Below are 14,997 nucleotides of genomic sequence, written 5' to 3' on the forward strand. Positions count from 1 at the left end.
AATTTGCACCAGGTTTCCTCTAACCTCTCCCATGTGCCTTTTCCCTCAGCTGATTTGGCTCCATATCCTTCACTGTAATAAACCACAGCCATGAGCATGACTGTACCCTGAGGCCCGGGAATGTTCCTAGAGAGCCTTTAATCACGAGTGGTCTTAGAGGTGCCTACTCACCCTGGATACAATCGCAATTGTCTAGACTCTGGGCAGAAAGGAACATGTGAGAGGCATTCCAGGCTGTGTGAAAGTTGTGGTTGCTTTCAGAAACTCAGCACTCACGTCAGGAACTCTCCCTCAGGTTGGTGGAGAGCCCTGAGGTGGCTCCAGTCAATGAACATCAGCCTGGACTCACTCTAGTCAGATTTGGAGGAGTTTTCTCCAGGACAAGGTGATAAACTTTGTTTATCTGGAACTTTGGATTAGTAAGAAGATACTGAGGAATGTGAAGTTTAAAAAACAAATAAGTTTGTGTATGAGTGCCTGCCTGTGCTAAGTAATTTTGTTGATAGTGTTAATTAACATGAGTGGAGTACTTCGAGGTACAATGAAAGCCACTTCATAAGTGTGAAGCAATTGTCACAATAACCCTGATGGAGGTATCATCATTCCCACTTTATGGTGAGGAAACTAAATGCATTACAGTGTAAGTTAAGATGGTATATCAAAATCTAATTTCTATGCTTGGCTGATCTTGATGGACCTGGTAAGATTTAAAAATGCAAAGCAATAGGTAATTGTATGGTTTGAAAATGGCATATTTACTTCTATAGGAATAAATTTTGCATTGTCCCTCTAGCACTGAAATCCACTCTGTTGGAATTTAGTCTTCACTTCATTCAAACACCTAATTCAACCCAACCAATAGCTCCCATTCACAGTACGTTCCCCTGTCAGTCACATAAGTTTATGCCAGTGGTCTCCAACTGGGAACGATCCCCTCACACTGCCCCCTAGGATTCCGGCAGTGTCTGGAGACTCTTTTTGTTGTCACAACCTGGAGTGTGGAGAATGCTACTGGCATCTAATGGGGGGAGACCAGGGATGCTGCTCAACAATCGAGAATGAATGTACAGAGAGACCCCCAATGAATTATCCAGCCCAAAATATGCACAGTTCCAAAGGGGTTTTAATTTATATAAAAGCAAATCCATATCAACATATTTTATTGACTTTCTATACAGGTTTATGGAGGGATATGAGAAATATCTTGATTTTTCTAGACTTCCAAATCCCTAAATATGATAAGGCAAATATAGCCACGAACCCTCATCAAATGTGACTAAGATATACTGCTGTCCCTGACAGGGGAGAAGACAGCTGTTTGACATCTGTCAGGTGATTTCACCTCTCAGGGATACAGGGGCCTCTTAAGTAACATGAGAAATGGTTGGCTCATGCCTCAGCTTCCCCCCACTCTTAATACAAGAACATCACCAAATTTAGGTTAAATGAAGTTCAGTCTGGAGCAAACAGATTAATGTCCAACACACCTTTAAATATAATGAATACAATAAAGACCAACAAATGTTGCCACATTCAAATTCAGTCAATGGCAGACAGCATATGGCGGTGGCCCCTCAAGATTACCATGGAGCTAAACATTCCTGTGACATAGTGACATCCATCATTAACAGAAAAACATATCTTCTCACAAGCAAATTTATGATAAAAAAAAAGAAAGAAAAAAGAAAGAAAGGACCCCAGCAAACCACCATGGACATATTTCTGAATGATACCTCCTTAAGAGGAGCCTCGGCAGGTCCTTCAGGAGGTATTCTGGAGGAAGGCACTGGTATCCTAGGAGATGAACAGCACCATGGTTGTTACGGGCTCTGAAGAGCTCCCAGGCGAGATGTGAAGGCGGAAGACAGTGTTATTGATGATGCTGACGCTGTGTAGGCCGAGGCTAATGCGTGTGTTTGTGTCAGGAAATGTTTTTGTACAACTGTAAAGTGTGTTTGTGCTTTAAGCTGAGTGATATTACAGAAGAGTCAAAAAGTTTAAAAAAAAATTAAAGCTTATAAAGTGAAAAGTTATAGTAAAAAAAATTAAGGCTTATGTGTTATTGAAGAAAAAATACTTTTTATAAATGTGGTGCAGCCTAAGTATACAGTGCTTATAAAGTCGCCAGTGCTATGCATCCTGACTTACCCAGAACAACTTCCAGTCCTGCAGGCTCCTAAATGGGTGTACCATTTTTAAAAATCTTTTATACCTTATTTTTAATGTACCTTTCCTATACTTAGATATGTCTAGATACACAAATACCATATGTCACAACTGCCTTACAGCCCTCAGTATATTAACAGGCTGTATTGGCCTAGCCTAGGAGCAGAAGGCTCTACACATCGCCCAGGTGTGTAGCAGGCTAAACCACCTAGTCTGAGCAAGGACATTCTGTGATGTTTGCATAAAGACAAAATCATCTAATAATGCCTTTACAAGACATTTCCCCCATTGTTAAGCAATGCATGACTGTGGAGGAAAATTAAAAATAGTAATATTGGCTAAAATAAATAAAGCAATAGGAAGCTAAGGTTGGGAAGCCAGGAAGCCAAAACCTGAACAAGCAGGGAGGCCTGTGAGCATACTGGCAGTGAACCATGTTTGTCCCTGGCTCACTGGAATGCAGGTGAAAGGGACCCAGAATCTTCTAAAGGCTGTAACCAGAAAAGTAGTCATGGCACTGTTCCCAAGCTCCCAATCAAAGTAATACACATGTACAAAATGACACACTGCCCTCCCCTTGTGAAGTGGATATTCAACAACATTTTACATTTGTTTATAACTAAATCCACTAATTAAGCACCATTAGTAGAATATAAGAAAAGGAATAGTGAAATCTTGTCATGCACACAAAGACATTACCCATTTCCCAGCAATCCCCTTTGAACAGATGGAAAAAGGGATCCCCAACGGGGCCCTCTACCTGACATTACTATGCTCTTTCTAAGTTACACATTCCATCCTGTCTCCCATTCCACTACATAAAACCTGAATTCCTAGTGATAAGGCAGAATAAAGATGTCTACACTTTAATCCTGGAACCTATGAATAGAGAATGTCACATGGCAAGGGGGCAATTTGGGTGGCAACTGAAAGGAAAGTTGCCATCACAGCTGACTCTGAGATGGCAGATTACCTCCAATATTTGGTGAATCCAATGTAATCACAAGGGTCCTTATAAGTGAAAGAGGGAGAAAAGGAGAGGCAGACTCAGAAAGGGAGATGTGATGAAGAAAGCAGAGGTCAGAGAGGTGTGACAGCTACCCTTGAAGATGGAAGGTGCCCATGGCCATCAGCCATGGAGTGCAGGTGGCCCCTTGAAGCTGGGATAGGCAAGGAATCAACTTGTCCTCCTAGAGTCTCCAGAAGAAACAGAACCCTCCCAGTGGGTTGATTTCAGACCACTGAGACACATTTTGAACTTCTGACATCCAGAACGTTAGGATAATAAATTTATTAAATGCACATTGTTTCAAGTCACTAATAAGTAATTTGTTATAACAGCAATAGGAAACCAATGCACTCCTTGTTTTAAACTTTTTATTTGTATGATGCTGCCATAAACCTAAGAGGCTTCAGGCAATACTCCTTTATAATCTCACAGTTCTCCTGGGTCCGGAGTCCAGCTGGGGCCTCTGCTTCGGATCCCACAGTGGAGCCTGAGTCAAGGTGTCCACTGGAACTGAAATCTAATGAGGCCTCTTCCAAACTCACTGGCTGGAGCTAAATTCATTTCCTTGTGATTTTACGACTGAGGCCCTCTCCCCTTAGAAGCTGCCCATCTACCTCTGCCATGTGGCTCTTTCCAACACATGGAATTTGCTTCTTCACGGTCAACAGTAGAGATTCTGCTATTGCTTGGAGTTTCTTTTAAGAGCTCACATGGATAGGCCAAATACACCTCAAATAATCTCCTATTGAATTAATTTATAATCAATTGATTAGTGTTCTTAATTACATCTGCAAAATCCCTTGACCTTTACAATATAAGGTGACCTCACCATGGACGTGAATCCCCTGTAATATTTATCAGTGCTGTCCACCCTCAAGGAGAGATGATAACACAGGTAGGCCCACCAAGGGGCAGAATACTGAGAACCCTGTTAACATGCTGTCTGCCATACTCCCTGGCTGGGAAAACTAAATGTTTTGCCTCCTTGCCCCAAAGCACCAAATCTACCACCAAATACCCCAACAGAGGCAAAGGCGTTGCAGGCACTGCCCTATGCTCACTGTTACATGGAGCACGTGTAACCTCAGGCATGACCACTCCTTCTCTTTCCAGTGACTGCCTCAGGTTGTGTCCCCAGGTGCCTCTTACCGGTGTCAAAGATTTCAAACTTCACCTCATTTCCAAGGTCACGGTACCTATCACAGAACGTAGGGTGCTTGGAATTATTGACCGTACACCTCAGTGCACATGATCAGTATGCATAGAATGGTTTTGTCTTCCCAATGTGTTTGCCTGATTGAATATTCCAATTCTGAATGAAAGCACATTGCAATGAATAGTGAGAAATGCAATAATTTTCAGTAGACTATAAAACAGTAGTCAATATAGAATTCTGAATCAAAGCAATAGTGACAAGGGAAAAGCAAAAGACCTTCATTTTCATAATGTAAACTCAAACCTAGATCTGCTTGCCTGAAAAGTATCAACGTAGACACATGCTGAATGAATTATGTAGAAAAAGCAGCCATGTGGGAGTTAACAATGAGCCAGCGAATAAAGAAAGAGGAGAATATAATTATTTCCATTCCCCTCTTTTTTTTATGATGGATTGGGCCAATTCTAATTCAACACTATTTATCAATTATTTTTAACAATCACCAGTGATGGATATTTCCCCCCTTTATTTTCTAACTCAAGAACGCTTTGTTGGTAAAGTTTTTAGAAAATCACAAATGGAACGCACTCCCCGCCATGGGCAGTGAGGACCCAAGGTGCTTTTATATAAAACGAGGAACAGCTTTCTCCTTTGTTCTTGCAGGTTTCAGCTGGAAGAAGCCTGCCTACCACTACTAAGTGGATACGCTTTAATAAATCGCTCTCCTTGTGCCAACACACCACACATTGCTTCAATTAAGTTCTACTTTACTAGGGGAGAGAGGGGGAAGGCAGGACTCAGTCCTGACAGCCAGGCCCCAGGACAGGAAATGTGCCTGCAGCACAGGAAGAGGGCACCGCTTGGCCAGCCATATAAACGCTGCCAGTCTGGGGCAGCTGGCCAAGCGAGACAACTCACAGATCCTTCCATTCTAATAACAACACCAAAGAAGAGGAAGGGAGAAAGAAACATATGTGGTTATGTGCTAAATTCCTCACACCTCCAACACTTCACAAGTCCCCTTGCTTTAATTAGAAGCAATTCCACATTATTGCACAGTCCCTTTCTCTTTCCAACCACTTTCTAGGATGTCTTCTACTGTAGTGAGGATTTAGAATATTTCTTGTTACAAAGTGCTTCTGCCCACAAAATGCTTGCATTTCTTGATGTAACTGATTTATCTCCACGGTAGAGTGTTGGATTCTGCAGTCCCTCTTAGAACAGATCCCAAGCACCCATCACTGGGCCAAGAATCAGCCAAGAAGGTGGCCTCTGTGAGTTGACTTGAAAGACCCTCAAAACCTAGAGCTCTTAGCTTCCCAAAGAGACTTGGGATTAACAAGGAACTTCTTACTTGGTCTCTCAACATATTCACACGCAAATTGAACATATCCTTTAACCCAAACCACAGTCACTCTGTTAAAGCCATGAGTCATAAGACTCAAAACCAGCCAGGCTTAGTTCTTCTCTGAGTCAAACTTAAATATCAGCATGCAAGTTTTCAAAACAGCTGTTTCCTGTGCCTGGTGCATCACTCTGCCCAGCAGTGGGCCATGGGTGGGGCAGCAGCACCCTCTGAAGCAGGGAGGGCTAATTTCAGGAGCACAGGTCTCAGAACGTCTTTCTCACCCATGAGAAAGAACAAAAAGATAGTCTTGAAAAGATTCCAGTTAACCTGGCAGTAGCTAATATGCAAGTCCTAACCTAGACTTAATTCTTACCATGTGGCATTTGAAAAAAGCAGAAATGAAGAAACAAAGGGAATGAAGAATAGTAAAACCTTTCATCATGCTCTCCAAACAAAGGCTTTGCTCTCTAAAAAAAGAATTTTAAATTAAATGTCTTCTCTCTAGAAAGAGAATCCGAGCTGCAAAACTATTTTAGTCCATGGTTTAAGTTAACTACAGGTGAGTGTGTGGTGTTGACAAAACACTTTCAGTCAGACTCTACTCCATTTCCCAAAATGTTCTGCTAATTTATAATGTACATATTTTTAAATGACATAAAATTGAAGATATTATAAATATATGTTATTTCGCATTCTAATTGATCACATTTTTATGTATTAGTTTAATAATTCATGATACAGTGATATTGGTTTAGAACTGTTTAGAAAATCTGTTATTACATTCTTTTTATGTCTATTTTTAGATTGAAACTGTTACAACTGAAGTAGACACCGCAAAGAAATATGTAAATCCAACTGCATTATTGACTATTCTTCTATTTTTTTAAACCTATTTTCCACTTAGATTCTTGTTGAAATTTGCACAGTGCATTTCTGTCTTCACTGATGTCAAAATCTTGTGCTTCAAAACCTTCTAAGAAAAGTTTGAGCAGAAAACCTCCATGAAAAATTTTATAACCAGGTAAAAAGTATAGGTAAAAAATGTTTTTTAAACTTTTTAAATTTTCAAATCTGAAGTATAGATAAGATTGTGACTAGTATAGTGAGCACCTGTATGTCAATTTCAACAACAAATTCATAAACATTTAAGTGTGTGTTTGAAAAATCACTTTCAATAGGACTACTCTAAATTCCATTGCATGAGATTTTTTGCAAAACAGATTCTGTCTCACTCATTCTTGAAAAAAAAAAAATTATGTGTTTTTTTCCTAAAGTGTCTCCTATTTATCATATCATAAAAAATGACAGAAAGTTCAGCAAATTTGGAACACTGTTTTCTTTAAAAAGGATAGATGGAAAGACATTCATATGTGTGTATATACAAGTGAATGAAGGAGAATGAGGTTAAGTGAAAAGGGTGGGGAGGTGGATGGATGGATGGATGGATGGACGGACGGACGGACGGACGGATAGATTAGAGAGGCAGAGAGACAGACTAAGTCCACGGTCAATGATGTGCAGATAGGTATTCATAAACCAGCATGAATACGAAACCTCCAGTCCCAGCTGCCTTATCTGATGCCACCATAATCATAAGTGAACTTCCCAGCTAAGGTTTTTTGTTGTTTTTTTTTAATTCTTTCCTGATCCACAAACTCATGAGCAAAATAAAAATAGTTTTATAGAAGTTTGTTAGGCATCGATTGAACACCAAAAGAAGGAGTAATTATTTTTTAATATATTTTTATTGATTTCATAGAGGAAGAGAGAGGGAGAGAGAAACAGAAATATCAGTGATGAGAGAGAATCGCTGATTGACTGCCTCCTACATGCTCCTATTAGAGATCAAGCCCACAACCCAGGCTTGTGCCCTTGACTGGAATCAAACCTGGAACCCTCCAGTCCACAAGCTGATGCTCTATCCACTGAACCAAACCAGGTAGGACAAGGAGTAATTATTTTGTCACACGTCTTGATGTCTAGCAGAGACACTTGCCCTGCTCATTTTAGGCGCCACATGCCCCAGGCCCACTCTCTTCCTAGCATCTGTGACTCAAGCTGCAGCACTAGGAACAGACTGGCTTCTGTCCCCCAACTCATCAGCCCACCCAGGCTCCTTTGCCCACCTGGGCAGCACAAAACTGGTGCAAGGGCAACAGTGGCTTTTGGAAGATGCCAAACATCACAACAATTTTTCTTAAACATGCAAATGTTTAAGCCACCTTCCCTCTTAGCAAAGGCTTACTACCCCACATTTACAAATGGATACTGGGAGTGCTGATCTTGATCATAAAGTACAGCATTTGCCAGTGTGAACTTCATTTGTAAAGTTCACAGTTGTAAGAATAAGAGCGGTGACATTCAGTCAGTGCTTGTGCTATGCCAGGCTGCCTCCCGAGTCTTATCTGCATTAACTCACTCGCCCATCATAAACACCTGAAGGAAGAGATTATGATTACTCCTGAGAGGAAACCGAGGCACAGTGAGCTTAAGTAAACTGTCCAAGACCACACAGAGTGAGTGGAGGCAGCGGACAACCAGGGGGGATTTCCCGGAACTCCCTCTTCACTGTCTCTGGGACACAGAAGATGCACGGCCAGTTAACTAAACTTGGCTGAATTTATGAAAAGATTTACAACTCCAGAATTGCTTGCTAAGTTTAAACAATCTGTTTTCATGGTGCTTTATTTATTAAACAGAAACTAACACAGAAAACTAATTCCTAAGTAATATAAAATGTAGTCAATGGTATCATATGGGTAATTCAAATAGTGAAGCCATTGCTCTTGGTGTAGATGAATGGATCTCAACAGGAGGCAATTTTGCCCCCCAGGGAACATATGCAAATGTCTGTGGACATCTTCAATTCTCCTAATGTTGGGGGCAGGAGGAGGAACCACTGGCACCTAGTCGGGAGAAGTGAGGGGCACTGGTAAAAATACTACAGTGCAAAGACAGCATCCCCAGGATGAAGAATGATCTGGCCCAAAGTATCAATAATGCTGAGGCTTAGAGACCCTAGTATGTACCCTCTCTGCTCTGTCCCTGTCCCTGTCCCTGACCCTGTCCTTGACCCTCACCATCTCTCCCTCTGCTCTGAGCTCCTCTAACACTCTGCCTGTCACTCCCAGGCAATTAATCACAAGGTGCCTGGAACAGCACCACCACAATCACTACTAGTACTTCAGGAGCATAAATCTCACCCTACCAACTAGAACTCTGAGCAGTGAGTGCACGCTCAGACCCTTCCTTCCCAGCAGAGCACAGCGCAGCCCGTGCCTGCTATCTATTTGTCAATATGATTTACCTTATAATTTCTACCTGAAATGAAAGACTCAGAGCAATCGGGTAATTGCTTCTTTCTGAGAACATGTCGTCATTAAACAGTCTTTTGGCTCTTAAGGGTTTACAATGCCATTCTTTCTGCATCACCCTCCAGGGCATAAGGAAAGCAAACATTTTTCTAATTTTAAATTGCAAGAGAAAGTTATCACAGGAGAAATGCAAACTTGAATTTTTGAACATGTGGTTACCGAAATCCCAGCTGTTTTAACTCACTGTGTGGATAATCGGTAATGCTGGGGTTTTTTTTTAGCTATAGCCGCGATGAATCTAATAAATGCCATTAAGGCTTACACTGCTCTTGGTCTCAGTTTCACGCAATATGCATTTATATAATTTTACTTTCAAGTCTGTGCCTCCTTGAAATTAGATATTTGCTCATCTAATCTCCTTTCCTTCACTTTTCTTTCCTCTCTTCATCCAATATATTGATTTAAATTGATTATTGATCTACCATATGCTGAAGTTAGCCCCCACTATACCCATTATTTGGAACTGAGTAACTGTTAACCCAAATTAATAACTAGTATTCAAGTAAAGGTAGAAAGGATATTGGTATTTTTTACAAAAATCAATAAATAAAGTGAATAAAAAGATTCATATTGGCATCTGTGTTAGCTGTGTACTAACAAAGAGAAAAGAAACAAATAGCAATTGGTCCTTTTATTTGCAATATCACAATTGTGATCTCTAGATTTCAACCACTCTGTCTTATACCTGGTAGTGCCTCTACCTACAGAGGAATAGTGGTTTAAAGTATTTGGCTTTTAATCAATCATAGAAATGAAGGGAGGGGGAATACAGGAAAATGAAATTAGGAACAGAAGCTTCAATCACAAACAGCAGTTAATTAACCCTCAATCCTGCCGGACAGCACATGGCATCTCATAATGCATCTGCAATGCACATAATCGCTGTCACACATAATCGCTGCCCAGCTCTGCTCCACTGTAGCTGTCCAGAGCTTGAGACTTTGGACGTGTCATGCTTTCCTGTAGGTGCTAAGCCCGGGGAGTGTGTAAGCCTCAGCACATGCAACCTGCATCATTTTGAAGAGGCACTCACTCATGAGATCTTTTCCAATGACGCCAGCAAAGTTGCTGGGGCAGTGGGCCCTTTTCAGGGGCCAAAAGTATGGCTCTGCAGACACTGTGAGATGGACACTGAGACTCAGTTCCACCCATTCTTTCTTGGATTCCTCCTGCTGTTCCTCACACAGAGATTGACAAGATGCCTCCTTCACATCAATACGCATTGACGTCAAGCTCCCTGCTTGGAATATCCAAATACCTGGTGCTTTCCAGTTACTGTAACAGAAAGCTCTTCACAGATCCACTGACCAGCCTACCTGCTGTCCTCTCAAAACTCTAGACCCCATTTGTCCAGGGAGTCTGGACTCCTACACCACCTCAGAGCATGCAATACATTCTTCCCTTACACTGAGAGTGCAGAAGTGGCTTCCTAATGAGCCGACAAACTAGCCCTATTCCCAGACCTACCTAGAACCACACTTGATTCATTTGTTCATTCACTCACTTATTCATTCATTCTCTTCCACTCTTCCATTTTCACTTCCCTCTCCCCCCACACCAGGATGAAAACCTGCCTTTTCAAATACCCAATGGACAGCCAGTGAGATGCCTCATCCTCACTCAAGGTCACTAGGGTCAAAGCAGAACTTCCTGGCTTCCACCCCTTCAACATACAGCTGCTCAGTGCCTCACTCTCCCTGCTCCTCACCAGCACTTCTAGGAGCAAATGCACTATTTTCAAAACCCATCCTTGGACTTATTCCCACAAATTATGACTAATGGCAATATTTAGTTTCCCAGGGCTCATGTTCAAAGCCAGAATCCCCATGACCCCAAACCTTTATTCTATAGGCACAGCAAGGATTTGGGGATTTCCGTCTTTAAAAGTCTATTCAAGTGGTTCCGATGACCTAACAGATTCTAGTGTCGCTGCGTTAAAAGCCGATAAGCCTGTAATCTAAGGACCATCTGTAACACTCATTCTCCTGGAAAAAGAGTACATGGAAATAAACTTCCCTTTGTGAGTTGGGGACTTTTGGTTTGTAAACTTCACCTACTCTTCAGAATTAAGCGAACAAAGAGAAAAATGAGAGGCCAAATAATTCACATTGACTGTTTGGCTCTTTGGCATGGTGGAATTTTATCACTCAGGTATATGGGAGTTATGAGGGAAGGGGGAGGGAATGGAGGAAGGGAGTCCCAGACTATCCTACTCTATAATATTATCAGCAGAAGGTTGAAAGCATGGAGGTCTGAGTTCTAAATTGGAGTCCACCAAGGTCAGAGATGTGTGACATTGTTAAGTTTTTCTCTCATGCAAAATCAGAATAGAGAAGGTGCTTCTCTATTCGGAGCCCTGATGACATTCAGTGCATGGTGAGTGCTTAACATCCAGAAGGATATACACAATAATGCCCCAAGATTGATCACCACGGCAAGACTCGGGAAAATGTAATGCCTCTGTTGTTAAAAATCTCCAGAGAATTACACTGCACATATCTGAAAGACCTGGATGGAAATAATTGTAATATTTGTCCAACTATCACTAAATGCTTCCCTTGATTCTAGGGAGCACAAGCAGAGAATATAGTTTCTATCTGCCAAATAACAAATCTGGTCAACTAGGGGAGCAAGTTGGTAATTACTTACCATTTAAAGGTGTTGCAATGTAATGAATGATAATTAAGGACTTAAAATGTCAAATGCTACCAGGTTAATTTTTAAGGGTGTGCAACTAACTAATGTGCAGAATTAGACACTTGCATCCCACATGAGGGAAGGGATAGAGTCTAAAAATGTCAGTTATTTTTGAGGGTCAAGAAAAAGGTTATTGGTCTGTAAATTGTATGACTAATATACTACTGGTACATCCAATTATAGGCTTATTGTGTCTCAGAAGTTGACCTAGGAATCTTTAAATATACTTTAACACCCGTTACAAACTGAAATTAGTCAAAAACTGAGAAAACAGTTTTGTTTTTGAAACAGCTAAATGTGCTATATTTATTCAGAGGCCTCCTAGAATCAGGCTGCACGTCTATAATGTGATATGCTCTGTAATTATGTAACATAAATTTTCCATTAAAATAGAAAACTCTGTGTTCCTTTGCCAAAGGATTGTACTTTGCTCACATATATTTTTAACAATTAATGTGCCTCTTCTGGCAGGAATCATCTCACTTTGAATGTTATGGGGGGAAAGCTAAACACTTGGGGCCTGAAATTTGACTTATTCTATCTAATAGAGAGAGAATATAAAAATTGACCATCACGCCATAATAAGATGGTTACGCCCACAGCAGAGGCAGGGATTCTATAATACAAGATGGCTGCACCCACAGCAGAGGCTGAGTTCCCGTAATGAGCCTTAATGAGCAATTAGCAGGAACCTAAGGCTGTGAGGTGCTGGGCAGAACAGGGGACCTCAGGCCACACCCCTCGCCCTAGCACCAGGCCGGGGGACCTCAGGCTGCGACGAGCCCTTTAAGGCTTGACAGGGGACCTCAGGCCTTGCCTCAACCAGCATCTGCGCCAGGCGGGGGGACCTGATGAGGGACCTTAGGGCCATATCCCCCTCTCAGCAAAGGTTAAAGTGGGACCTCAGGCCGCACACCATGCCTAGCAGGACTTGATGATAGACCTCAGGATGCACCCCCTGCCCTGGAACCAGGCCAGGGGACCTGAGGCCATGCCCCACACCTTGGCACTGGACCACAGGACCTGAGGCTGCATCCCCTGCCCAGCGGGGCTTGACAGAGGACCTCAGGCTGTGCCCCTGCCTAGCGGGGCTTGACAGAGGACCTCAGGCTGTGCCCCATGCCCAGTGGGGCTTGACAGGGGACCTGAGGCAGCACCTCCCACCCCAGTGCCAGGCTGAGGGACCTGCGGCTGCACCCCCCACCCCAGCGCCTGGGCCAGGGGATCTCAGGCCACAGCCCCCACCCAGTGGGGCTTCATGGGGTTGGGGCTGGCTGGGTCTGGGTTTGGATTTGGGTCTCACACGACTTTGAGGCACCATGGGTGGACAGGGACTTGACTCTGGTTCCCGTGGCGGGCCCCAGACTCTGACAGGAGGAAGATTTTCATATACATTTTACTAATTTTCTCTCATCTCTGACACCTCTATTATAGAGAAAGGGCAAATAGCAATATTAAACTATTTCCTCTAATTAATTCTCTTTTAATGTGCATGAATTTCATGCACCGGGTCACCAATGATTTAATAAAAGAGTATCTAAAGTTTATAGGAAGATAATGCTATAGTAAGACATTAAATAATTTCACCAAAACTTTATATAGTGCATGTATTCATGGACACTAAAGGTTTTTTCAAATTGAATCACCTTTTCCCCTTCCTCTCCAATTTACTTCAAGTGGATACTATCTTCTCAAGTTTGCTCCTCCTTATTCATCTTTTTTGTAGAAACCTTCCTGTGTCCTTGACCATAAGAATGCATTTAAAACTACATTTATTCCAATCTTGCTTCAAAATTATAAGGGTCATTTTAATCATGATTTCCTTGGGGGGTGGGAGGGGAAACACCTATTATTAGAACTATTCTGTTACTCGTACTTTTAAGGCATATGAAAAAAAAAGCCATCAATGTAAAAATCTCTATTTACCAAGGTAAATAAATTACACGTCCTTTTCTGAACATATTTACAACTATGGCTATGTGTAATTCCATTTTATACACAGTTGCCAGAAATTATCATATCATAATGTGCTTGGTCAGACCATGTAATGCCTTTTTTTAAATTTTACATTTTATAACTTCTCTATTCAAGGTTAACTCAGCTACTTGTTTTTCTATAATTACAAAAAGAAATCTATGTTCATTTTCGCCAGCTTCTTATATGGATTGGGCACCTAGTTAGGTGTGGGGAGGGAGAGGAGTGGGGGGAAGGGAGCTGGACAGGAGAGTCCACCAGTGGCCCAGGGTCAATCTCAGAGGCCAACTCTAAGCATCCAACTCTAACAGAGCCCTGGACAGAGTTTTATCATTTCTAGACACCTGCCATTTGAACAGGTATCAGAGGAGGAGACCATAATGTGTAGCACCTCTTCTCTGTCCTAACTGAAACTACAAAATGCCAAAGAATATTTAGAAGAAAAATTTGGCAGCATTACTGTGAATTGTACAAACAGGAACAGCATTTCATGCTTCCTATTTCCCTTATGGGACTGGACATGGATATCTGCTGCAGCTGAAACACAACAGGATCCCTCTAGGGCAAGCATGTCAGACTCAGAGGCTAACATGGGCCAAATAAATGAGACATGTGGCCCAAGGGCCACGAGTTTAACATGCTTACTCTAGGGGCCCACAGAAGAATCTGAAGTTCCTAGTACTGTCACCTTAAAGCACTATTACAATACTGAATCAACCTCCAAATACGACCAGGAAGAAACTGCAGTCCCACCCCCTTCTCCCTCCTATGGCATTCCCCAGGTCCAAGACTATGGAGCTTCTGGTGGGGTAGAGGGCCAGCCAGCAGTGATCACCCATGTGGTCCCTCAGGGAGTCATGTTCCAGGTTATCACTGGGACTGGCATTAAGTCAAAAACCTCCCTCCTCCATCTAAGATATGGGCACTCCCATATCTTAGGGGGCAAGTAGGCAGATTCCAACTCCTTCCTTGCACCACAGTCCATTGAAAATCCACTCGCCCCACCTCAGGAATGGGAAAGGCAGAATTTACATTCCTCCGTGTGCCCTCTCCTTCCCCGGTCTCTTAGCTCTCAGTCTTTCTGTCAGAAAGCATTTATCACCATGATAGCGTGGCATAGAGACAGAGTTCTGTTTCCCAACTGGGGGAGGTTTGTGCCCGTCAGGGGACATTTGGCAAGATCTGGAGATGTTTGTGATGTCTCCACTGAAGGTCGAGATGCTACTGGCATCTAGTGAGTAGATGTTGGTGCTGCTGCCTCTGTCCTACATCC

At 42.3% G+C, this 14,997-nt stretch overlaps 1 protein-coding gene across 4 annotated transcripts in view; it reads right to left on the minus strand.

The window, feature by feature from the left end:
* The window catches only part of SEMA5A (semaphorin 5A), a 368,047-nt gene that overhangs the window by 137,963 nt on the left and 215,087 nt on the right, over nucleotides 1-14,997 (minus strand). The window lies entirely within an intron of this gene.

The sequence above is a fragment of the Pipistrellus kuhlii genome, unplaced genomic scaffold (assembly GCF_014108245.1).
Source record: "Pipistrellus kuhlii isolate mPipKuh1 unplaced genomic scaffold, mPipKuh1.p scaffold_m20_p_4, whole genome shotgun sequence".
Classification (NCBI taxonomy): Eukaryota; Metazoa; Chordata; class Mammalia; order Chiroptera; family Vespertilionidae; genus Pipistrellus; species Pipistrellus kuhlii.